Source organism: Macrosteles quadrilineatus, unplaced genomic scaffold (genome assembly GCF_028750875.1).
Source record: "Macrosteles quadrilineatus isolate MER2022 unplaced genomic scaffold, UCM_ALF_1.0 Scaffold_4__1_contigs__length_99947679, whole genome shotgun sequence".
In the NCBI taxonomy this organism is placed as follows: domain Eukaryota; kingdom Metazoa; phylum Arthropoda; class Insecta; order Hemiptera; family Cicadellidae; genus Macrosteles; species Macrosteles quadrilineatus.
Genome location: NW_026542597.1, coordinates 37,810,942 through 37,837,165, shown reverse-complemented (window position 1 = coordinate 37,837,165; position 26,224 = coordinate 37,810,942). Strand labels below are relative to the sequence as shown.

The 26,224-nt window shown below is 33.9% G+C and overlaps 1 protein-coding gene across 1 annotated transcript in view; it reads left to right on the top strand.

Annotated features, from left to right (window-relative positions):
- Positions 1–26,224, top strand: part of LOC128993476 (ecdysone-induced protein 74EF) — a 372,841-nt gene that overhangs the window by 69,499 nt on the left and 277,118 nt on the right. The window contains exon 2 of the mRNA XM_054417391.1: positions 24,088–24,139. The gene's annotated coding sequence lies outside the window, so the exon portion shown is untranslated. The remainder of the gene's footprint in view (positions 1–24,087; positions 24,140–26,224) is intronic.

Genomic DNA, 26,224 nt, shown 5'->3' with positions numbered 1-26,224 from the left:
TCAACTTAGTAAATTTAGTCACTATTTATTTAACAAAGAATTGTCACTTAAAATTTTAAAACGTTCCATATCTGTTGTTTGTATCGTTATGTTCTCATTACTCCCTAATTCTGCCATGCCGAATTCAATACAATTATTTTCAATACAGAAAAATGCACCAAAAAGGCCCAATTCGTAGAGGCGCTTTTTGAAAGGTTTTCAAATGCATATGTGTAGTGTGATATATTCATTTAAAGATCTAATCACCCCAATCATTTTGGTGCTAATAAAAATAAATTGTCTCTAACAGTATTTACAGGGTGGGCCAAAACTTTTATAAAAGGACTTTGAAGTCAAATGCCGTATACAGTACTGAACGAAACAGCGCCAAATTTATTATCAAGCATATTTTTAGCTACTCTTTAAGACAACTTGCAGTAAGGGCATTAAAATATTTTTATTCAAGTAGTCTTTGTAATATTAACTACTACCTAATTTACTTTTTAGTATAAATGCGTGTATAATATATCTACCCTATGTAAGCAAGCTAAGTTGTAGGCCTACCTATAAATTAGGCTATAGCAATTATAACTTTTAACACATCTTTTAAATATAATTAACTATACGAACATTGAAAAATAACTGAATTATTTCTCTTGATTGTATTCAAACAATAAATCCGGTAGCCTTAATGTTTATTCAGGAAAATGCCATCAATAGCTAGTACTGGGAAAGGTGATGGAAATGCCTATTGTAGAATGTTGTTTGGTCCGTTTATAACAAAGTATTCGACTTATTGTTGAATTCAAGCAAATTCAGAAACATAGGTCAGCACTTGGAAAGATAAATGGAATATGAGTGAACAATGCAAAAACAAGCTCCGTTAATCCGTTCGAATTCCTTAGATTCCAGTAATTAGGTGACAAGTCACTCGGCGTTCCATTTTTAGGCATATGATCGTGTTTAACCTCAAAATATAGACGTGTTCTATTCATTTGCCTTAAAGAAATAGAACTAGAACACTATGTTGATTTAACTATGTTTAAAGAATTCAATAAATATATCTGTCTATCAATTCTATATGTATAATATGTGAGGCAGTTTTTTGTGAACACTACTCCCCCCTCATCTGTGCCTGTGGACCAATTTCAACGTTTGAGGGGTCAAAGGATTCGTCTCAATTTGTAGTTTTGCAATAAGGGTTTAGAATTGTAAACTTCTTACCCTTAAGGGCGCAAGGCGCACTCAAAGATTGCGTTCGTTGCAGAATTGGAATAACGCACGCGGAATTAGGACCTATTGTCGCTAAGGTCAAGTTAATTTTTCTTATTCTGGAGAGGCAAATACACCCATTTCAATAAGATAAAATGAAAATTGTTATCCAAATCTTATAAATGAGTTATCAAAAGTATTTCAATAAATAAATCTTCCTACAGTCACCCGACAAATTTGGCTTCCTTGTACTGTTTATAGTACAGAAAGCTGCTAATTGCTGTATATATATACTTTGTCGTACGGTTTATACTTTGTCATACGGTTTATACTTTGGCGCACATCAGGATTCCAACGAAACAACACAAAACAGCGTGGTTCCATTATGCACGTAATCCGTGTACGCTTGGAAATAGGTTGGCAACACTAGGCCTACAAGATAATAATACTATGAGCAGCTGATTGACTATTATATTATAACTACGATTTAACCTGTCATTTCGTGTTTATAGTCTCGGCATTTCTGAACTTTCTGGACTTTTCTTTTAAACGTTTTTAAAACATTCCTACGATCTTAATAAACAAGAAAATACCTTTAAAGCATTTTCTTAGGCGCGGAAATCACTTCAAATTACAAAAACATACGGAACTATATTCTCAAGTCGCGGAGCACATTTCTTGCCGAGGAAAAATAGCAGAGTGATACGGACCGGGTACTACTTTCTCTAGGGCACCTATTTGTGTTGCCAGCTGAACCTAAAAACGTGTTGTATAGTTTGAAAGACTAATTATTTATATGCTTTATAGTGACTGTAGGAAATAGTTATTTGTGTAACTAGTGGTGAAAGTGGCACTTTGCTGCACACGAGAGCAATGTTTACGCACGAGCCGCAGGCGAGTGTGGAATGATCTCGAGTGCAGCAAAGGCCTTTTTCACTCATGTTACACATTATATTTTTCCTACAGTCACCATAAAGCATATAAATAATTAGTCTTTCAAACACTATGAAACACGTTTTTAGGTTCAGCTGGCAACACAAATGGTGCCCTAGAGAAAGTAGTACCCGCGGTCCATATCACTCCGCTATTTTTCCTCGGCAAGAAATGTGCTCAGCGTTTTGAGAATATAGTTCCGTATGTTTTTGTAATTTGAAGTGGTTTCCTCGCCTAAAAAAAATGCTTAAAAGGTATTTTCTTGTTTATTAAGGTCGTAGGAAGGTTTTGAAAACGTTTAAAAGAAAAGTCCAGAAAGTTCAGAAATACCGAAACTATAAACACGAAATGACAGGTTAAATCGTAGTTATAATAGTCAATCAGCTGCTCATAGTATAATTATCTTTAAGTGTTGCCAACCTATTTCCAAGCGTACACGGATTACGTGCATAATGGAACCACGCTGTTTTGTGTTGTTTCGTTGGAATCCTGATGTGCGGCAAAGTATAAACCGTACGGCAAAGTATAAACCGTACGGCAAAGTATAAATATGCAGCAATTAGCAGCTTTCTGTACTATAAATAGTACAAGGAAGCCAACTTTGTCGGGTGACTGTAGGAAAAATATAATGTGTAACACGAGTGCAAAAGGCCTTTGCTGCACTCGAGATCATTCTCGTGTGCAGCAATGTGCCACTTTGCCCACTAGTTACACAAATAACTATTTCATACGAAACTAAAGATGTTTTGTGTGATATTGGAAAGATTTCTTCTAAGCTTTATAACAAACGTCATCTATCATTAGACCATTCGTGGCTTTTAATAGGTTGCCACGAATAGGAGAACAGTGAGTATTCGTGTACTGCCGAGAGAATATAGGACACGTAACTATTAAACAAATAACGTGCGAAATTAAATTTTATTATTTTATAAACCATAATGTTTACAGAAACGTGGTAAGCAATTCATTGATTCATTACTTAAGAGAGCTAAGCCCACCTAAATGTGTATTTTAAGCTGAAAATGAATGCACTGTGAGTGCAAAATGAAGTAAGATGTTCTGTGTAGCTTTTTTTTAGCGAATTTAGCTATAAGGTAGTAGGTGACACATTAAATCCTACATCCGGGGCCGATATACTTTTAACGGTGTCCGTGAACACGAGAACTTGGGTAATTTTGGTCCGATTATGATGGCATTTGGCTTGAAGTTGTAAGGTAGGATGAACGGGCGTGAGTTAAAAACAATGTTCATGATATAAAAAAAACACACTTTATTGCCCTCCCTGTAGCAGCTAACCTAGGTACTTGTTGTATAATGTACTAAAGGTAACGGAGAAAGCTTGAAAATAAAAAAAGACGACAATTGAAATATCTTTGTTATTGTTGTGGAGATGTAGTTTACATGTTTCTCTATGTTGATCATATTTGGTTAGTTGATTTATTTCAACCTATACAATAAACGTTCGTTAAAAACACATTTTACCTTCGTAGCAGCAAAACTAAACACTCTTTAAAACTAACTTTGATTACGCTATTATTTTGCCCGTGCTGAGGGTAGAATATAAACATAAATTCCACAAGGATGTATATTTCTAGTTTTACTGTTTGATGTATGTTATGTGTTCGTGGTAATATTAATTTAACTTAGCTGGTGATTACACTATGTAAATAGCTTTCTAATATATTATATGTTTAACAGTTTTGCCAAATAACTTTAAACAGTATAAACTCTCGTATAATGTTAATTCCTAAACATTCTAGTTTTTTAAGACATGCAGCAGTTTAGAACTTCACATGTAGGCCCTACATACTTCACATATAGTTAAATTGTTTTAATATAGTTTTGCAAGTGTCATCAAAACGGGTTGACACTGATAATTATTATTCATATCCTTATACCGTTAAAAATAAATAGAATTTCCTTCAAATTTTCATTATTTGTTTATAAACAGTATATCAGTCGTTTTTTCTCTGTTTTCATGTCAATTACTGTAAATAGTTGTATTTTTTAGTTTTACTGTTTGACGTCTTTTTATGATTATTAAGTGGTACTAATAATCAATCTAAACTTATGTAATCATTATATATTTTTTAATAAATTAGGCTATTATTTTTCACGACTTTATTATTGTACTCTATATGATCTAAACGTTTTATACATAACAGTGTTTACCCGAACATTAGTATTTTAGATAGATAGATAGATAAAAAACTAAATAAATATTTCATTAACAATCAGCAAGCAAAGACCTCGGACGATATCGAAGCATGAACAGTCCTAAACAGATCCGAGGTATGGTAACTTTATTTTTGTTAGTTTTTACGTACTTGATTAGCATACCCACAGCAGACCCCTTTAGATCTTTGTATGATATTATTGTGTAGATATAGTACAGTGTGTCAGTTGTTACATTGGTCTTTTATTTATAGTTGATTGTTTATTTTTCTCTTTTGCATTTTTCCATTTGTTTAATACATTTTCATTGGAAGGTAGAGTTAAATCTCAATGAAGTTATTAATTATGATATTTCAACAAGGCTGATTAAAATACATAAACCAGAGATATATTTCTTGAAACTAGTAGTACATCGAGTTTTACCTCCATAGTAAATTGTGTATTTAATAAAGGTTGTAATGCAACTGAAACGCAAAATAATTTATTTCCAACAGTAACCCCACGTGTGTATTTCAGTGACTTGCGCGTTAATCCTCTCTTGGCTGGCGTTGCCAGAGAGTCCCATCGCTAATGAGGGGTAACCCTGGGACCCTCTGACCGCACTCGCTCAAATATTTTACGACCGACCCTTGTCTGGGTAACCCTGGGACCCTCTGACCTACAACCCTTCCATTCCTGACCTAATCTCTTAATCCCTTCCTTGCGGGTGTGAGTAAACTGTTCTCCCTTGGCTGTTGCATACATTTGATTTATGTTCACTAAACTATTGAGTTACAGAATAGTTAGAGTTCAATTGTGTAATAGAATGTAAGTATGTAGGTAATAAGTTGAGGTACCTAACAAATAAATTGCAGCAACCCATTCTAGTTTCCAAACACTATGCTACAATGATTGTCGAACCACTACGCAAATAGTGCGTTAACAAATTTGGTTTTTGAGCCATGCCACACCGAAAGTACCATGCCCGCGGCGGGAGTTTTGGGGTGATTTTCATCACAATTTGTTTGACATAATAATTACATCTTACCTAGGCCATGTAAAGTTTCTGTAGCAAACTGTTTTTAGACCTTATTTTTTTTAAATAGGGTTGAGAATAAACTATCCACTTTCACTTTTGTCTTCAACGTTATTTTTCGTTACACTACAAAGACTAATTACTTTTTAAATAAAAACATTCATTAGAATACTGAACTCTTTAATCCAGTTACGAAAGCTTCAAAACTAATGACATTTTTTAGCTAGGCCTTATATAACCAGTCCAAATTTACATTGATTGTACTTGTACAGTTTTGGTTGTTACAAACTGAAACTGTTTATCAAACAATTACAAATAACGTTTGTTTGTTTACGTCGACAACATAAAATATATTATAGGAAACATTAAATTTGCACCGTAAACATTCTTTTCGCATGGAAAACAATCATGCATTTTTCTGGTGATAACATAATGCGAAAACAATTGATTTTGTGTGGTATGGCTTGAGGCAAAACGTCCGTGCGCGGTACTCCCGCGGCGGTTTGGCGGACATCGATGTGGTACCTATGGCGTTTAAATAAATCACCTAATCACAACCAAAGTATGAATCACTACCGTAACGTTTATGTGATATAAGGCGCAAGTCATATTTTCTAAGGTCGTATTTATACCTAAGAATTGTTTCTCCATTATTCTAATGATTACGTCAAGCATTGTCACCAAGACTTATTTTTTAACAAACTCATAATAACCTAAAACTTATTCTGGCTATATTCCAAATTGTAAATACGACTGCTATTACATTTTCAATTCAAGAACGCCAGCGATAATGAAAAGAACCTGCTATTGATTACTGAAAATCGTCGTCAGACGCCGGTATGTGGTTGGATTCTTCTGGTATGCCAACAACCCTTACGCTACATCCTCTTTTGCAAATATTTTGCAGTTTGTTGCCAACTTTGCTAGTGTCAACATGGATAACTTAGTAAGTGAGATTGTGGTTACAAAACGGTGAGGTAGTGCGCTGTTAGTTAACAGTTTTAAATTTATCGAGAATAAAGTGAGAATGTGCGGCAAAGTAAAGTGGGTTTGCGAAAGGCGGCGGAGACATGGATGCAGGGCAACATGTTTAACCCAAGGTGGGTAAAGCTATTTATTTTTTCGTTTAAGCCTTTGATATTGATTCCAAACCTGTTTTCGGTTTTGACATGTTTAAGTTGTTTTGGGGTTGATTTAAGCGTAATTTTAAATAATATCTGAAACAAACAAATTAACTTTATACCTCAAAAAATCGATTTTGAACTTTTGACGTCTAATTATTTTAAAATTTAAATTTTAGTTTACACCATTAAAATAACAAAGATTTCGCGGAAATACTTCGTTCAAACCGCTAGTAAGCGATTCGCAAAAAAATGACGGACTTCGTTCATGTGACAAACCTTAATCATTTTCAAGGGTTTATTTTGATATTTTACCTACGACAGTTTTTTTAATGCCGCTACAGTTCAGTTCTTAAAATTGAAAATTTTCACATAACAGCATTGTTTACTTACATAACATCATAGTGTTAGTTAACTACACGGGTAATGCTTCAGTTTATTTTAGTTAACTGCACGGGAACATTACTTGACCAATGAGGGTCAAGGATTAAGAGAAAAAGTAAAATAATTTTAAAAAAGTAAAACAATTATTGTAATGCTTCGAACTTCAACTAACCATCTCTCTTTACCAATTTAAATGTTAACGATACGTGCATTTAGTGATTGGTACAACGAGTCGTTGCATCTCTGTCAATGGCAATGAGAGATTATAAACGAAAACATAACATCTTCTGGAAAACGGGTTTAGTGATTATTAGTAATTAAAAACCGGTCGTAGGTAAAGTATTCCAAGAAACTCATGTAAATAGTGTTATTTCTATATTGATACAGTAACTAGTATATGTTTTTAATAATGAGTTTTTTTATTTAGTATTATTGGTTATAAAGAGGGTTTAATTATTTTCAATGGTTTATTATAATATTTAAAAAAAACATCTTTCTATATTGTTAACTAGTATATTTTATTTTTTATAATGAGTTTTAAATTTTTTTTAAGTATATTATTGTTAACAAAGAGGTTTTAATTTTTTCAACGATTTATTTTAATATTTAAAAATGAGGTGTTTTTTATTGATAAGTTTGAGTATTTCTATAGTTTGGATCTTTATTGGTGATAAAGATCGTTTGATTATATTTATGATAGGGGTGAATGTATGGACTATTCGTTAATATTTCACAAGACAAGGAAATACAACATTTTACCATTTAAACACGTTTTCAATTATTTAATATATCCCTAAAACTCGTAAACTTTTGAACGCAAGTATTATAAGTGGAATGCTAATTTGTGCATTATTCAAGAGCAACACAAATTTGATAACGCAATATTTGTTATTTCAGTAGTTATACAAATAGGTGTTCAATCTTTTTACTTTCTAAAGACTATCATGGGGCCATAGTGTTTGGAAAACTGAATGGGTTGCTGTAACTTATTTGTTACCTCAACTTATTACTTACATACTTACATTCTATTACACAATTGAACTCTAACTATTCTGTAACTCAATAGTTTGGTGAACATAAATCAAATGTATGTAACAGTAAAGTGAGAAAAGTCTACTCACACCCGCAAGGAAGGGATTAAGAGATTAGGTCAGGAATGAAAGAGTACAGTCAAGACAAGCATTTTGCACGACGCACTCGCTGGCGTCCCAGGCACGGGGGAGCAGCTTACCTACGCCCCTTTGCTCAATAGTTGTAACTGATGTTTTTTTTCTTTGGACTGTAAATTGTATTTTGCTAGTGTACTGTGGATGGCTTGTTATAAACACATGTCACAAATCTTTTGTTTACTATTTCCTTGTTGTTTTGTTTAATCAACACAGTTACTTAGCAACCCATAAGCCAATGTTAAATTTTAAAATGAGTTAGTTGTGTAGAGAAATACGAATTATTTTCCTGGGACAGTGGCTGTCACAAATCACAATTTAGGGTGACAAGTCCATAATTCCAACATTTGTCAAACCCCTTCAGCTGGATTTCGAGATTTAAATTACATAAAAATAGACATAGCTCGTTAGAGTATAGGATAGAATAGGATTTGACTTCAACTAACAAGTGAGTTGTTAAACTTTGTTGTGTTAAACCTTTATTTAAAAGGCTAGATGTTTCACCGATAAACTGAGGCTGTTTTAGTCCATCTGTGCTCTCAAAGTAAATAAGGGACCCAAAAAATATGTCCTTTTTATTTTTTGGACAATTTTGCTGACTGAAGAAGAAAGTTTAAAGAAAAAAATGGCTGTATCATTCATTAACTTATTCCTGGGTATTCTTCATGGGTAAGTAAATGCATGTATACTACATGCATACTACTAAATCCTAAAAGAATGAATGAAAACTAAATCATATATTTTTATAGTTTTTGTTGTCAGTAATTTTTACATTCAAACCTATAGGCCTAATATTATTGAACAACAACTAATTCAAACCACACAAGCTTAAGCTGATTTTGTTGTGGTTTAAGAAACTTATCAAGCCCCTTCTTCAAGTAAATGTTCTCAGAAACAAACCAAAGCCACTTTTAGCGAATTTCCCATTTAGGGAATAAGCTATTACCGTAGTACTCATGGTAAGACCTGGACCCGAGACCGATCTAATTTTTCATTTTGAGGTTCCTAGAGGCCAAAAACACCATCCGTTCAAATTAATATATATATATATATATATATATATATATATATATATATATATATATATATATATAGATATGTACATGGATGTTAAGTGGACAAAATTTATATACAAAGCTGTTAGGAGGACAATTGCTGTCCTCTTATTAATAAGAAGACAGTCCTCTTAACATCCTTGTATATAACATGTTGTGTCCTTATAACAGCCTTGTGTATGGCAAAAAAGGCATACCAATACACTTGTAGGAAAATGAATTTCCCAACTAAATCCCATACATTTTAAATGGGTCTGTCCCCTGAACAGCTGTGTGTATAAATTCCAAATATGTGTCCTCATAACGGATTTGTGCTTACCAAAATATCCTGTGTTTTTATAAACAAATTGTTGTATTTAATATTTTATCTAATTAACTATACAGCACGATGTGTAACTCACTCACTGATCAGGTATACAAGTGTTTGGGCACTCCTAGACGGGCTAGGAAGTAGAAATTTGGCACGATGACAGGTCTCTGCCCCAAACCATGAGGAAAATTCACAAAAGTGACAATTTCGCATTTCAACATCCCCCCACAAAAAAGTATGTGTTTCTTGAAACGTCTGTTGCGGCATGTATTAAAATTTTACAATTATTTTTACGCTGCATTATTGTTTTTGATCAAAAGCTGGAACCGACGTAGTAGGCCTGTATATTAACCGCTTTGCCGTACCTCTTACCGTTTCCGAGACCACTCTTACCGTTATCACCTGGGGACCGAGCTTTGCTCGAAGAAAGTCATTAGTATACTCTGAGAGCAGAGTTTTGTCACTACCGTTCATCCAAATCAAATGTTGCAGTCTATTTGCAGCCAATTAAAATTGGCTAAAAATAAAGTTATAAAAAGTCCTCATAACTTTAGAACGGATCAAGATTTTTAGAAACTAATTGCGGCATTGTAATTAGCGTAAAATTCTAGTTTGAAACAATGGGTCACAACCCTACCTTTACATTTGAAAAAAAACTTTGTATCCAATAATGGCGGATCCAAGATTGCGCCCAAAAATGTATACCCAGTCAAAACGAAGTACTTACTACACTACAATGATCTGACGTGGTCCGAAGTTGATATCTTAAAAAATGTAGAAAACAGTAGGGCTGGGGAACTCATTTAAAACTCACATTGTATTATTAAAAACATTTGGGTTTTCTTTTCCGAAATTTGTTTGGCTCTTCTACCCGACCGATTTTCATTATTTAGGTCTCAAATTGAAGGTATGCACGCACAGATTTCACATCAAGTATCAACATATATATATATCTACATTCCTACTCGGCTTATACGTAAACGAAATTTGCTCCCCATATATTTCTTATGGGAGTACAATTTGGTTTTTCTTTTCCGAGTTAGTTTGGCTCTTCTACCCGACCGATTTTCATGATTTAGGTCTCAAATTGAAGGTATGCACGCACAGATTTCCCATCAAGCATCGGCATATATCTATCTACAGTCCCACTCGACTTATACGTAGGCGAAATTTGCTCCCCATGTATTTCTTAAGGGAGTTAAACCTGGTTTTCTTTTCCGGGTTCGTTTGGCTCTTCTACCCGACCGATTTTCATGATCGAGGCCTCAAATTGAAGGTAAGCACAAACAAACTTCCTATCAAACATCGGCATATATTTTTCTGCAGTCTCACTCGGCTTATATGTAAACGAAATTTGCTCGTAAAAGTTTAATTATTTTTTGGATATGATATTTATTTCAACGCTGCGGAGCAGCATGGGTCGGGGTAGCGGATTTCTACCCCCGGATATTTACCCCCATGAAAAAACGCCTACGTCATTTTGACGTCACGAGGGGTGGGGCCTATACACGGTCGAGAAATAGCCCGCGACTGGAAATTTACCCCCAATATATTAATAAATAATCAACATGTAATTGTTTTATTATAAAGTGATTTGCCACAGCAAGGAAATCTACCCCCGGACATTTACCCCCGGATATCTACCCCCGGAAATCTACCCCCGGACAACTACCCCCAGACATATACCCCCGGACATCTACCCCCGGACATCTACCCCCAGACATCTACCCCCGGACATCTACCCCCGGACATCTACCCCCGGAAATCAACGGCTCTTCGGTTAAGCATTGTCTTGTAATATCCAGTATAAAGCATGCGATATGTCATTGTCTTGTTTACCATTATCTATCTTCCTAATTCAATAATCTGTAACAGTCCTTTTCCACCCGACCTACTTCAACGATTGTTACGATTGAGGTGTCATATTAAAGCTTAAGATCTTGCGCAGAGCAAAATGGTCATTAAAAAGGATATTTTGATTAGAGCTTCAAAAGGTTGACCCCTAAGCCTTTGATTTATTTCTAGAAGGTGCTTCCAATGGTTGACCAACTTTCACACTACACAGTAACAGTTTTAAAGGTGAAATGTGAGCAGATTACTAATCAGTTCAATTTTTAAGTCAGGTTGAAAACCAGAATAGATCGTCTGCAACTGTAAACAAGAGATGGAACACTACCCCAAAACGACTTTTCGTTGTCAATTGGCCCTCTATCAATGACCTGTGTTGCCTGTACAGCGAGGCATTTTGAGAAGGAGAAAATCGGCCGGATGAATGCTTTAGGTTTATCAATAACGAAGATAAACATGGTTTTAGTTACACACCAGTAATCTTTGAGTTGACTCTTTTAAACTCATTGTAAATATCCATTGTTATTAGTTTTTAAATAACTCCTTTAATACTTTGCAATTGCTCGAATTCGAGCAACATGTACACTAGTTACATATAATTGCACTTACGATTTATTTGATCCGTTTATTTACGTGAGTCACAACGTTTTTAATCTTACTTGGTTTTGGATTTTATTACAAAACTTGATCGGAAATGGTTGTAGTATTTGTAAACAAAATGTAATAACAAATTTCCAGTGACAGCTAGAAAAAATCATCTTTATCCAGCTTTTCATCTTTCACAGCTGTTCGTTATTTCATAGATGTCGTATTCTCCAAACAAATTATTAGTATTTCATAAATTACTGGCAAACATTAGGAGTAGTCTAAACTTGACAAAAATTCAAAAAAATTGGGGGTTTGAACAAAATTTATTTTAATTCAAAAGTAGTGAGGCCATATTTTAATGGCTTAGTTATTCGTGTCAATCCACCGAATCCAAAAAGACTATTTAAATCGAATCACGATCGATGCTCTAGTTTTTGAGGAGAAGGCCACGTAAAATGCCTTCTGGGCCTTGACAGACAAGACAGAAATTGAGATAAAGACTTGTTTTGGCTTCTTTAATGTATGAAACGTAAAAATGACCAAAAAATATATAATTTTAAGCAATGTTCATACTAAACTCTAATTTCATTAAAATAAATTCTTAAAACCAAAAGAACCATGAGGTAAAAATACCTTCCCTATCCCGAAATATCCAATTTTATTCTTTTACATTTATTCTCCGTTATTTCACAACCAGCATTGACAACCAGAACCAATCATAAAATATGTTTATGTTTTATTTTTTACGATTAATTATTTGTGTAAACAACTACACTTTTTAGCCAATGTAAAACTCCGGATAGTGTCTACGACATAGGGATCATGCTATTTCGTATTACTAGGAGGTAATTGATAGTGAAAAAATTATTAATTCATTAATCAACCTGTGGCAGGCTTTTTATCAACATTTAATTGCATTTTTTACCACTAGTAATCAGAAAATTACCTCCTTCAGTGATCTATAATATTAAAACGTAACAGGGGTTTTTTTATTTCACGATTCTGAATCAACCACTTGACGGATTTTCATGATTTTTGTGTTGAAAGAAAGATAATTTTGAGAACTAGGGAATGTCGAATCCATAATTTTAGTTTAGGGTCCCAGTTATTAAGAAATTAAGTTTTAATTTTTGAAAAGTCTAGCAGCCGACGCTAACATTCTAAACTAGCTTTTGGTATGATATAATTTGCTTAACATAACAGCTGTAAACATTCAGCGTTTGTGACACAAATTCAACTTTTGGATGAAAATGAAAAGACATACGAAGGGTTGACTTATTTATACTATGTGTAATGCTGATCATTGATACGTCCAATTCTTCGGTAAGAGGATGACAGATTAATTAAATATACATAGTAAAATACTAGGATGTTCATAAATTATTTTGTAAAGCAATCTTTGATTTGTTGTAGTGCAATATAATTTGTTTTAACTAACAGCTGGTTTAATATAAAAATATTCTATAGAACTATTAGGTTATTTTATTTAGCCTACTCTGATTTTGTCATTGATTATAGGAAATAAGTAAGATTAGTAAATATAATTAGACCACAGAGATAAGTAAAACGATTGCTGTATACAAATCGAAGCTCTGTACACGAGTCTTAAAAGAAAAGGATATGCAAATAATTTTACTGCTCAACTTTTTTAGGAAAGAGTTGGAAAATAACAATATTTACATGTATTAATTCGTCTTGGTAGCTTTTTGTTTACAATCAATGTTAGTCTGCTTACAATTTGTTTGGATTAGGCTCAGAAATATTGATGTCATAGAAAATGAGATCAAGAATAATCGGTAATTAGGATTTTAAATTACCACCACAACCTCAGCCGGGTTTTATCCAAAGATAAACTGATGGATGACATAGATTAAACACAGCGGCATCATTGACCTAGGATACTGCAATTGGACAAACCATCCTTTTATGAAATAAAAAAAAGATTGTTTGGGTGTGTTTAGTTGTGGTTACGTTTGGAGGCAAAATATCAATTTTATTTCAACTATAAATATCTTATACTTTTAATAAATTAATATAGGAAATTACGATGTAGGTTGATTCAATAGGTGGGTAATTATTACAGATATTAGAACTGATAACGGTATGGAAAATTAACATAGATAATTACGTCACTAGCTTTACTAGCGTGTTTACTTTTTAAATTCCTTCAACATGTGACTAGTTCTTTTTCAAATGAATGTTATTTTACCTAACCCGCCATGTTAAACTTCCCTATCCCAAGCGTGATGTATACAACTTCCTTACTTCTCGAGTGATGTAAAGTTGAAAAAAACTCACTCGGTGATGTAATGAAACCCATTTAAATAACATTGAGTGGATAACTTAAAAAATATACCTCTATGGAGCCAACGACGTTCAACGCTAGAAATCAGCTGTGTGTTTGAATTTTATTGTTATGCTTTGAAGAATTTTCCTAACCTAGCTTTTGTTTGTAAATTAACGTTACTGTTAGAAGATGAGTGAAATTGATAATGAAGCATATTGCTCGTAACCTCCTGTATATTGTCGGGTCAGGTAAAATCTTGTACGTTACACGTTACGCAAGAGCGTGTTTACATCACTTCGGTAAATTATGCAACTCGCCTTCGCTCGTTGCACAACATTCACCTGCGTGATGTAAAAACGCTCTTACTACACTTAAAATGTAAATAGCTATTACCCAAACAGCTACCTAATTCAAAACAGACTATATGTTATGGTTTTTACTTTTATTTGTTTACTCTTATTTATTTAGCAATTGATACAGTGAAATTAACATACTTTAATGATGTTAGGATACCAAAGGTATATTTGTGTAGGCATACCGTGAATTTTATTGGATAATATAGTTTTATTTTAGGTAGTTTCTATTCAGACCTACTGGAAATTGTGTATAGTATGAGTAATTGTATTGTGGTGATAATAATTATGGAAGAGGCAGGTATGCGATGGAAGGTGGTATTGTTGACTAGGTATATACACTTCTCAATTGACTATTACTATTGACTACTGGATACTGAATATATTATATTAATAGTCAAAGCTATTACTCTCTACTGTAGGCTTTTTATAATCAGTGTGCAACGGCCGATTCGGCCGCAAATCTCACTTCAACGCTTTTCACATCTTCACAATTGCTGTTTTATTGTAAAATTATCGGATTTAAAATGCATATCGTATGATGGAATAAAACATATTTGGCCACGCAACTTGGTTTACAAGATGATTTTTCACATTAACACTGCAAGAAAATATTTTGTCTTTATAAGTTACGTGTATACTAGCTGTTCTGAATTGTACACAGTTTTAACAGACTACTCAATTCCCGTACGTAGGACGGGCTAGCATCTCGTATGTTTTAAATTTCACGATCTGCGCTCGTACATGTGCCGTTAGCTATGAGTGTATGTGAAAATTGGTCAACCATTTAAATCACTGTCTGAAAATAAATCAAAAGCTTATGGGTTAAACTTTTGGAGCCCTTTAACAAAATATCCTTTTTAATTACCATTTGCGTTGCACTGAATCTTCAGCTTAAAAATGACACCTAAATCAGTTACAGCTTAATGAATTGGGAAGATAGATGACATTAAACAAGACAACGACATATCACATGCAATTAATACTAGATACTAGAGGGTAATTATTAAACGAAGAGCCATTGATTATTTTTATAAACCAATTACTAAAACCAACTACAACAATGAATATTGGCCGATACGTAGTGTAGCACGGGGGGTAGATTTCCGGGTGTAGAATTCCGGGGTCGGTCATTTATGATTTGACCACTGGGGGTACATTTCTGGGGGTAGATTTCCGGGGGTAGATATCCGGGGGTAGATATCTGGGGGTAAATGTCCGGGGGTAGATGTCTGGGGGTAGATGTCTGGGTGTAAATGTCCGGGGGTAGATGTCCGGGGGTGGATGTCTGGGGGTAGATTTCCGGGGGTAAAGTTCCGGTATCAGGTTTATTAGCATTTTGATTAATTAAAACTGTTAAGTAAACCGTGAAATGCGAGTTGATTGAATATATAATAATTTATCCATCCTAAAAGTTCGCGCCCGGAAATCTACCCCCATACATGTGATGTCAAAGTGACGTAGGCGTTTTTTCATGGGGGTAAATATCCGGGGGTAGAAATCCGGCGACCCCTAGTTAGTTTATAAATCTTGTGGGGTTTTTAAGAACAGAACTACATGTTTTAATGCGAACAAAGTTTATGTGTTTACATGGTAATACATACAGCTCTTTAAATAATAGTGTCTTAGTTAATATTTTTTATGTGATTGGTTTACTTGAGAAAAACTGAATTTTTAATGTTAGCTTTTATAAAAAAAGTTATGAATTAGATTGAATGAAAACCATACACGTTAACAAAATTTACATATCATCCATACGCAGGTTTCCTTCAATAATTGTGGATTTTATGATGTGTTTGAAATGCCGCCAAGTAGCAAATAGTTCCATCTTGTCGAGATCAACAAGGATACAGAAAACATCATATATATATATATATATATATATATATAACGCTAAGCCGATTTTGTGAACAAAACTCCTCCCTAATTTTTGAACCGATTTTGATGATTAGGGTGCCAAAAAAATTACCCTGATTTGTAGATTTGTAAAATGGTTTTCATATTTTGAAATCTTTATTAGTTTGGGCAGGATCTTCCGTCAAAGTTGGGTTTTCTCCCATAAGATTAACATGGGGGAATCTAAACATTTAATTGGAAACTTTGCCCCTACTAATTTGAGAGACCGGCTGGGCGTAGAAACTTGGTAGAGGTGTCCAAGAAAAGGTATCGGTCTGTAGAAGAGCCATCAACAGAAAAACGAAGTAAATTCCCTTAGGGCTCTGCCCTAAAATCCTTTTAAGTTTCCTTCCCAAATTTGTTTACATTTTATAGTCATATGGATAATTTTTCACTACTTTTTAATGAAGCAACTGTTAATATTTAAATTACATTTCAAACAACACTACTGAGTTTGTCAAAAAGAATTATTTGCAATGTAATTTTCTGATTTCAAAATTTATTTTGTTCTGCATCATCTCATGTTTTGCAAAATAACGTTCAATTACAAAATCATTGGAAAATCTTAATATTACAGAAACTCTTAAAATGATTTCTTATCGAATTATATTATATCTATTGTACGGGTTGGTGTCTGCCTTTTTGACCACTTTTGCCGATATTTATTCATATTATTCAAGACAGATAGGTTCATGAGATCATTTCCATACATGTTTTCAATTATTAAAAAAGATTTCGATTGTGTAATACAATACAGAAGTTCACGTTGCCCATATGAGCCGTGTTCATATTTTGTTTAAATTAATAGTGGTTTACAGCAACTGGATTAATATTTTAATAATTTTTATAAAGACATGTGTGTATGATTTAGAAAGTCATTAATCTGCAAAATTGCAATTTATTGCAGACTTTTTAGAGGTGTTACTTCGATGTATTCATTCAGCTTAGTGAAAACAGAATAGCGCCTTTGAATGTTATTAAACTAACGAATAGGGTTGTACATGTTTACTAGCGCTACTCAGCAACAAAACCCATTTAATTTATCTCTAAAAGAAATATCTCAAAATGCACCGGTAACTTACCCAGATAGTAACATAAACAAAATGTCCAAACTCGATACTACAAAAAAGTTCAGGCCAGAGCCATTTTAATGCGCTTGGATTGTGACACTTATTAATTCGATTTATATTTAACCAAAAGATGATAAAGATCTGCAGAAGAAGTTCATTGTGCTCTTATCGTGTCTAATAATATCCAAACACAGAAACCTTGCCTAAAATTAAAATAGTACCTATATCTTGAAAGATGTTTTGCAGTGGCCTATTACGGACCGGGGCCCACTTGGTTGGCCTTAAGTGAGATTTGTGAAAATAACACTACACTTCGAATGTAAAACAAATTTCACAAAGAGTAATTACCATTTAAGCAGTTACTGTCATGACAGAAAGGTCGTGTTCCTTTTGAACTAGATATCCTCATCCTTTCTAAGATACGTTGATTAACAACAATGCATGTAAACGTCACTATTTACGTAACAATTTACAGTATTTGCTTTTAGAAAATGCAGCACTGCTTTGTCATTTGCATTATTTGTTGCCAATGAAGCCGCATGGCCATAAGAACGAGGTCCCTCATTTCGAGAATAAAAGACAGCATCACTACAAGTATATTCCACTACACCTAAAATTCCGAGGATATATTATATTGAGCACTTTATGTAATTGATAAGGCTGAGACAACTGACATCCGCATGTCATGGAATCAATGTTATGCTAAAATTGCTAAATTTAGAGGGTTATTCATTGGCACAGAAGTACGGTATGATGACCGACGTGACGAAGGAAAAATAAAACTTTCACAGCTTTAGGGTGGACCTCCCTTTGAAATAAGAACGTGCCATCTCAACAAACATATATTTTCTAAAAAAAAAAAAAAAACCCACACACAGATTTAATCTGCATAACACTGATGAAATCGCAGAAGTGTGTGCCACAAAAGATCCACCAATACGGTTTTAATGCTATTTAAAGGTTCTTCCAAAAGCATTCTTTATATTATATTCATCAAAAAGAAGATAAACCAGTTAACATAGGAACAATAACTCCTATGACGGACGATATAAGAAATATGTTATTCATTGAATGATCAACCATATTTTGTAACCAACTCATAATAGTCATTACTAGCTGTGTGCCCGTTCTACGCACGGGGATCTTATCATAGTCAGTTAAAACCTTCTTATATAAAGCACAGCAGTTGGTTTGCATACTTTCAGATATGCTGACAAAACTATTCCTTCGCAAATACAGTATCTGACAGTTTCAAGCCAAAACTAATGCTTCGCAATTAAATGTCACCCGGATCTTGTTGGTCGATATGTTATATCCAATGATTAAACTAAATAAACGGTATCAGCATTCTGACACATACTTTCTCCCATAAGTTTGTCAACAACCTTTATCATGTGTAAGCGGTGAGAGTAAATATACGGAAATGGGATTTGTACAATTTTGTTCAGAATTTAAAGGACTATAACATAATGGTTAAAAGTATTTAAGGTACTACCTCAACCTCTTAATTTAACACTTTATTCGGGTTGACATTTTCATTATCAAGGCGCTCTTGTCCTTTCCGTGAAACATTGAGAAACAAGGACATTAATGCGTTACCATCATACATACACACAAAAATACCGAACTTAATTAGGGAATCTGCTACGCTTTAAGCATAAAAAGGTACATATAAAATTAGTACTTGAAATCTTTGTTAATGCCATAAAATTTGATCATAACAATTTATATTTGCTTGGACCGGAGATGACTCGAAATTCTGTCGAAATGCTATCTGAATCGGTTTGCTATATGAAATGAAGTACAGTAGGCCTACTATAGACGATTTAGATTGGTAATTTGTAATAAAAATTACCAAAATAAGCCACGAACTATTGATACATAAACAACGTTCAATGTGTTTGAACAATTCATGATGGTTTGCTGAATAAATGTTTTACTAAAATGCGTTATAGTTTTCTTAGCATAACATTTTGGAATCCAGACAGAAAAAGCAAAAATTATACAGTTAAGACATCAATTAATTGAATAGGCCTACGCCTGTAATAAATAAGGTGCAACACCAACGATAACTAATTTGTAAATTACTGTGATGTGTTGGTACGTAAAAATGATTCTTGCTGCTACTAAAGGTTAAAAGGAAAAGAACCAGTACCGTACCAAAAACCAACGTTTACAGTTAAGAACTGTAGTACAGCCGACCAATTATATGCGTTAATCAAGGTTATTGATCTCTTGGTTTTGGATTTTCTCGTAAAAAGTTATCGGCAATCAAAGTTATTTCCCATTAATTGCTTTATTTGTACACAACTCTTAATGTAAACTTATCGGTGTCAGTTTGAAAAAAAACCTTATACAACATAACTTTCTGTTATTTAATAGATTACGTATTCTCTAAACAATGGTTGCTGGTATATATATTAACATTATAAGGAAATGTGACAAAAATCACACAACGTTGGGTTTTTGGACGTTTATAATTTTATTTCTTAAGTACCTAGGTAGGCCGTGTATTCTATGGAAAAGTACCGGTATCAAGGATCGTTGTCGAAAGGGTTGTTATAAATAATTGGGTAAGCATACGTACCACACGTACCCAAGAGAAGGGCTATGGGCCTATTGGCTGTATGGTCCAGCGATTGCATCACACGGTGAGTAGGAACTATTGACTTTATATAGTCAATGGTAGGAACAGAAAGTGACACATTGGAAAATCGAGTTCAGCATCATCCGTAAACCTCTGTTACAATCACCCACTGCAGTTGTAATTTTTTGCTTTACACTTTACACAACCGCCATTGAAGAGCCGTCAACATTGTTTCTAAGCTATTGGCGACGGTCATTAGTAAATTTAAGTTTCCCAGCCGTATACAACACTGATTCAATCTTGATTCAATGTCTTCTTTCTGGTTATCAAAACTCCAAAACAATTTTATACACATATTACTGGTTCCTGACCTGGATGATGCCTAGTTATTTAATTTACGGTTACACTATATTATTCCACTTGCGATTAATTAAATCCTTTATGTAATAAAAACGTTTTTAATCTCACTTGGATGGGATTTGCCTTCAAAACGTGATCGGAAATGGTTGTGGTGTTTGTAAACAACATTTGTAAACATTTCAGTGACAGCTAGAAAAAATAATCTTGATCCGAACAGCTGTTCGTTGTTTCATAGATGATTATGTGATACAAATTGGAAGAAAACTTGACAAAAATCGCACAAAACTGCATTTTTGAACGGCCGTAATTTTAATTACAAAGTAGTGAGACCATATTTTAATGGCTAAAGACACTCTCGCCAATCCAGTGAATACATTAAAATGACTTGGGTCTTGATAGGTACTCTCGTTTTCCTGGAGAAGATTGCGTAAAATGCCATCTTGAGTGTGTCAGACAGACAGACAGACAGACAGACTGAAATTTAGATGAGACTTGTTTCGGCTTCTTTAATGTATGAAACGTAAAAATAACCTAAAAATGTATGATTCTGAGCAATGTACAGACAAAACTCTAATTTTATTTATATAGATTGTTTTTACACCTATTTATTACCGTATTCATTAAACAATGCTAAATGCGCACATTTTTTGTAATTTCACTCTTTTTTTCGCAGTTAGAAGAATTGTCGTAAGCCTTTAAAGCAACCGTCGATTTCGACGGGTTTTACCTAGTACTACTATAATGGTTATAGTAGTATGTTTTCTGTGACAAGGACGACTAGGAAGCACAGACATTTTAGCCAAAACACGACGGCTTAATCTTCGTCTTCGATCACCTTCCGATTGATTATACAAATTATTAACGTGTAACACTTAGGTTATGGTTTAAACGCTTGAATAAATGCAAATGTGAATGTTAATATAACTTTTGAAACGATAATATATTTCTTGGTTTCACTTATACTCTAACCATCACATAAAGCCCTCTTATGCAGTTATTAGTAGCCAAAATGGTAGGATTTGAAACTGTAAAGGGTTGATTTCTAAGTTACATCTGTACCACCCTGTTTTAGAATAAGTTGATGACTAACCCTGAGGGTTTAAACTTAAAATGTAAATGCAGGTCTCCGAAAATGCCTAAAATTACATCTCCGTGTTTTTTACTCCCCTTTTTTACGAATCAACGTGTAGCCATTAATATTCCAATCTAATTACACCAATCTTTACACAAATGTTCTCTTCACTTAAAATTGTAGGTAAAAATAATTATGAAGCTCGATGGTGAAGGTCAATAACAATATATTATATGGAACCCTGATGACTCCGCTCAATTTTGTGGATGCCTCTGCGAAAGCTACCTAGTTTAGATTATTTTATATGGGTACCATTTGTTAAATATATTAAACATTTTCATTTGTATGTCAATGCACTGTATTATAATGTCAACGTTGACTCTAGAATAGGTGCAAAGGTTAAACTCCAGGCGCTGCCGGAGCGGCATTGCTTTATTGTTTTAGAAATGCTTATATCTTAACAACGGTAAGAGATGCGGCAAAACGGTTAAAATTCAGGCACACTACGTGGGTATCAACTTTTGATCAAAAACAATAATACAGCATAAAAAATCTAAAAATCTAAAAAAAATTAATATTATTTTATATGGGTACGCGGGTGAGTGATGCGAAAAGAGTTTGATTTTGAGAATATATATTGGATGGATGGGGATTGGAAATATTTATGGGGCTGGACAGTAGTATAGAACATTTTCATATGTATGTATAGGCAGTGATAAATATTAATATTGGACCATATCTTAATGTAACATTTTTTCTACCCTTTTACGTAATTAAACTCATAATCAAGAAAAGGAAACTAAATTTAATGTTAATATCAGGCTTACTATACATGGAGCTGATGAGAGGACACTTTAAGCTTACACAAGGCTGTTAAGAGGACATAAGAATAAGAGGACGGTTAAGTGTCCTCTCAACAACCATGCCATGTGGGAAGATGTTAAAGGGACCTTTTGCTGTCCTCTTATTATCTATTTTCCCTCTCATTTGGTGGTTGTTCTATGAAGGTTGGCAATACTGACAAGTTTTACTATACCTGACGCTGTTGAGAGAACAGTCAACTGTTCTCTTATTATGTTGTCCCCTTAACAGCCTAGTGTAAGTTTATATATATATATGTCCGTTAGCGCGATAACTCGAGCAAAAATTATCAGATTTTGATGAAATTTGGTACAAACGTGTAAACCTACGTTTATTCGAACGAGTTCGCGATCCAGCATAATTGGACCATGGGAACGGGGGATTATGGGGGGTTTTATGGGGTAAAACTGGGTTTTTTCCATTTTTAAACCTAAAAACAAAAAAAATTCGATTTCTTTCTGAAACGTTTTGTAGAGCTTAAAAAAAGAAATAATTTAGTATATTGAAGCGCTGTTGTATGCCTAACGGTCACGGAGAAAATTCAAAAATAGTGTAATTAAAAATTCCCATGTTATTCTTATGGAGAAAATGAAAATTGTTGTAGTTTACTTGTTTATGGGTATATATTGATAAAATTTGGCAAATTTATTTATTTCATCCTATACTATTGAAGTATGGTCAAAAAACACTTTTTACCTTCCCCGTAGCAGCAAACCTAAGCACTTGTTAAATCTAATGTTATTTAAATAGGGAATAATATGTCTTATTTATGGAAATATTTTAGTAAAAATGTAATCAGACAAGTTGAAATTCGCTTAGTCTGCAGGTTTGCTGCGGCGGGGGTATTTAATTGACGTGCGTGTGACCAGCATTGACGTAATATAAAGTCAGTTTCCTTGTGCGTAAACAGATCCAGGACAATGTTTGTTTACCTGTTATTTTTTTCAACTGGTCTGGTCAGGATATGGTTCCTCTTGCGTCAAAAATGTCCTTTATTCTATTTTCCTTAACATACTGTAGATTGACTTTGCGGTGTGGTTGTAATAGTTTCTGTTTTTTGCAGAGTTTTAGGTTTTATTTCTTGATTCAATTTATTTTTTTTATGTGATTGCACTGCTAAAATAAAATGTATGCTTAGTTTACTCACACCAAAAATCGTGTTAGTCATACCGTACGTAGAAAGGGTGGTTTAAGACAGATAAAAAAGTGAAATCATAGGCCTACATAGTAAAAATTTCTTTGCTTAAGATTACTTAAATATTTTTATATATAATAGATAAAATTATAATGTCTCTATACTGTTTACTATATATTTGATACTTCCGTGAGCTTTGGTTTGCTGAAAATATTGTAAATGCAGACCTATGTTCTTTATTTTAAAATTCCAAAATACATTGAAATGCAAAAGTCACGTTACAATAGTGATAGAATCTCATGATTGAGGTAATTACTGTGTGTGCAAAGACTGACTACGTAACTGAAACAAATGTATTGGTTAGATCGAACAGGGCTGCATATAAATCACGAACTCTTTAGCAAGCCTTTTTCAACTTATGTGTTTTTTATTTTTTTCCTGAACCTGAGTAAATCAATCTCCAGCTTTAGCTGTTGAGGAAATGGGTAACAAAGTTCTATTACATTGTACAAAAATGATGTTGAAAAATTTAAATTGAATGGACAGGAATTCTCAAGTTGTAAAATGTGCGTAAGGAGTGTTTACTGAAGTTAGTGTACCTTACAAACATAATTTGTTTGCGTTTATTATACAAGTTTAATCTATTTTGCGAAGTAAAATGATGGATGTTTCTGTTGCAGGTTTTAACCATCGCCACCGGATCTCTGGAGTTTGCATCATTTACTTCCTTAGGTAGGCCGAACAGTTTTACATTTTTAATGTGCAAATTCGTCGGTGTCTATTAAGTTTTTTAATTGTTTCTGCGTACGCATTGTCTGATAGTTCTAAACCTTTGATTGTATAACGGATTTATAAGTCTACGTTCAGCTAAAGTCGTTGTGTGATGAACAGTGTATAGTGAGGTATTGATGGACGACCCGCGCACCGGCGCAGTGACTGCGGCACCGTTACGTCAGGTCAACGTACCGCGCATGCGCTCTGAGTACTGTGTAGTGTATATTGCGGCATTTGCCGTGCATGCGTATAGCTTACGTTCTGTAGTGTCCTAAACGATAATAATCAAACATGCTCTATCATAGAATCATTTACCTTTAGACTATCTTAGGATAAATATAAGTTTTGCTCCGTTCTGATAAGGGAATTTTCATGTTTGTAATTTGTTTTTTGATACTACAACATTTAAAAATAAACTGTTTCAGCAATCTGACACATACTTTCTCCCTTAAGCTTGCCAAAAACCTTTATCATGGGAAAGTGAGTAACTATAGGGAAAATTACAAAAGTTGCAATAACTTTTAAACCGTAATTGTTACTGCAATGGGATTGTACTATTTTGTTTAAATTGTAAGGGCCATAAAACATAAGTTTTGATAAAAACAGTTTTAGCGATTTTCCCTATAGGGAAGTAGCTATTACCGTAGGTCTCATGGTAAGACCTAGGCGCGGGACCGATTAATTTTTTTCATTTTGATGTCCCCTGAGGCCAAAAACCCCATTCGTTCAAATGTTTATATATGCATATATATATGTCCGTCTAGACGATAACTTGAGTAATTTTGGTCCGATTTATATACAATTTGGTTTGAAGGTATAATCGTTCCGTCCGTTTTATCATAGAGGACTGGAGAAGTATGAGTAGATTAGAGCTCTAGGTACTCTTTTAATCTATGGTTTTATCTAGAAGGGATTGAATACACACAATTTTTTATTCAGTATAACCATTGTATTTGATTAGTGAGTAAACTTCTCATCCTATGATAAAATTGTGAAGCTCGTTTTGTGTGTGTTTCGAGTTGGTGTCGTTGAGTAGTGTAAAAGAAATGTTTCCTCTTATTTTAGAGTCGATTTTATAGTTTTTATAACTTATGTTACGCTTGTTTTCCCCCAACATTCGTGTTATACTCATGAAAGATAATATAGTATCATAAAAAAAGTGGTGTCAGATAAACCTACTCAATACATTAAATTCGCCAAATTCTTTATGTGTTTAAGAAACATATTTAAGAAAGTGTGTTGATTTTACTCCTTAGATGATTAATTAAACTAGCAAAAAGCCGGACGTGGTCCGGGAGGGGGAGTTGGAATTGACCGGTTGGAAACCGAAAGCGACTTGGACTCGGAATGATGGATTTGGAGAAAGTAAAAGTCGCGGATGCTTCCTAGGTACAAACTGTATATAACAAACTGCGCGGGGGAGGGGTAGAGGGTTAATGTGGCTGGTAGATTCAATTAATAAATGGCTAGAAGGTCCAAAACGCTAATATACCATGATAAATAACTTACCATACGTGATTTATATCAAATTGTTTACCAATTACACCATCATCTGTGACCCAAGAATAATGATTATTATTTAAACCATGTGATAACTATATAATGTCATTGATGAGATAAAATATTATATTACAGGACCAATCGAAACCAAAGTAATGTAGTATCAGCAGGCTAAACCAAAGTATTGTAGTATCAGCAGGCTAAACCAAAGTATTGTAGTATCAGCAGGCTAAACCAAAGTAATGGATTATCAGCAGGCTAAACCAAAGTATTGTAGTATCAGCAGGCTAAACCAAAGTATTGTAGTATCAGCAGGCTAAACCAAAGTATTGTAGTATCAGCAGGCTAAACCAAAGTAATGGATTATCAGCAGGCTAAACCAAAGTATTGTAGTATTAGCAGGCTAAACCAAAGTAATGGATTATCAGCAGGCTAAACCAAAGTATTGTAGTATCAGCAGGCTAAACCAAAGTATTGTAGTATCAGCAGGCTAAACCAAAGTAATGGATTATCAGCAGGCTAAACCAAAGTATTGTAGTATCA